Source organism: Aythya fuligula, chromosome 5 (assembly GCF_009819795.1).
Source record: "Aythya fuligula isolate bAytFul2 chromosome 5, bAytFul2.pri, whole genome shotgun sequence".
Taxonomy (NCBI): domain Eukaryota; kingdom Metazoa; phylum Chordata; class Aves; order Anseriformes; family Anatidae; genus Aythya; species Aythya fuligula.
Window position 1 is genome coordinate 34,809,016 of NC_045563.1, and position 1,587 is coordinate 34,810,602.

Genomic DNA, 1,587 nt, shown 5'->3' on the forward strand with positions numbered 1-1,587 from the left:
TGATACGTTTGTGCAAAGGAAGCATTGCAGGTTCTGTTATGAGTTCCTTTTAGCTCTTCTGCTCTCTGATCACGTTTACCTCTGTATTTTCCATAGCACCCCTCAGGGCTGTTTCTCAATATTTTCCCTGAAGACATCAGAAGCCAGGAAGAGTCTTGAAAGCGTTCTTAGAAATATGCAAGGAACACTTCCTTGGTCCACCTCTGTGCTGCAAATGAGGACAGCTGAATTCTGCTTCTGAAACAACCTCAAGGCAGCATGAAGTCAGTCAGCACTTGAGGCCTGTATCAAATCTGAATTCCTGAATGGCTGTTGGGTGGGATAGAAAATAGGGACTGAAGTAAATCTAGAGCCGCTGGAAAAGGAGGTAACACTTTCCTGCTGCTTAGTAGTTGAACCTGCTGGTTGTAGAAACAACGGCAACTCATATTTTCCAATGGTGGATTTAGTATGTATATCTACACACATATACATACATTATTGAACACTGTCTTAAAGGCACTTGTCTGTTACCCTGGATGTTTTTTTTTTCTTTTTGAATTTTGTAATACAGCACTAATCCAATTTCTTCTGGCAGCTGGATGTCTTGCTGTGGGTATTAAATATTAATATACTTCCATCTTCAAAGCAGAGGTTTCTTCTCTTCTGGTAGTTGGCTGTTCATACATAACTAGCCGACTGTATCTGGCACCTGCGGGCATGAAGTCTTTAAAAGCTGCAAATGTTTTGCTACATTAAGCATACTGCAGAAATGTGTATCGATGTCTGACTGGTTTCCTACAAGCTTTCAGGTAGGACCAAAGGTGGCTCACCTGAAAATAATTACTTTTGTTTCAGTTGCTCATTTATGCTGATGAATTTATGTTCCAAGACTGACAAAGCTGAAAGAAGAAAGATTTAGCTGAAGATATATATATTTTTTTTCAGCTCAGGGTAAGAGCCCTTGCTTTAATTTACTCCTGCAGATGTGGATGTTAATCAGCAATAGCAGTTGGGGCAGTAAGTAGCATGTTGCGTAGTTGGCACAGACAATGTGTTGGCCTCACCGGCAAAGCCAACTGGCAGAAGTGTCTCAGGCTGACTACTTAGTACTAGAACTGTGAAGCCATGTAAACTAAGTATGGATAATGCAAAAAGCCACACGTCTTGGGTGGTTTGTTTTTCTTTTCTTTTTTTAACTGGTGGATCCAAGTGCAAGCTTACAGAAGTCACTTCAACTGCATAGAAATACCTTACGAAGTGCTTCACAGATTAGCAAGTTTAAATGCATTTTGAGATAGTGGCATTGTGATGAATTTTGCAGTAATTCCATAGAGGTGTTGTTGTTGTTTGTTTTTGTTTTTTAAATAGAATTACAGCTGTTGTTGCAGGATGATATTCTTGTAATTGAGACTGCTGTGGACTGCAGGGTAGAAAGCTTTTTCTTTTATAGCTGAGTTTTGACACTGTATTTCAGTGATGCTGCTTACTGAAAGCTAGTTTTTGTTACAGAAGTTTAGTACAGAGCAGTTGTCCTGGCTGAATGCAGTTGATTGTATAATACTTACTATTCACAGCTTAAATTCAAAGTGAATTAACAATTTTGTG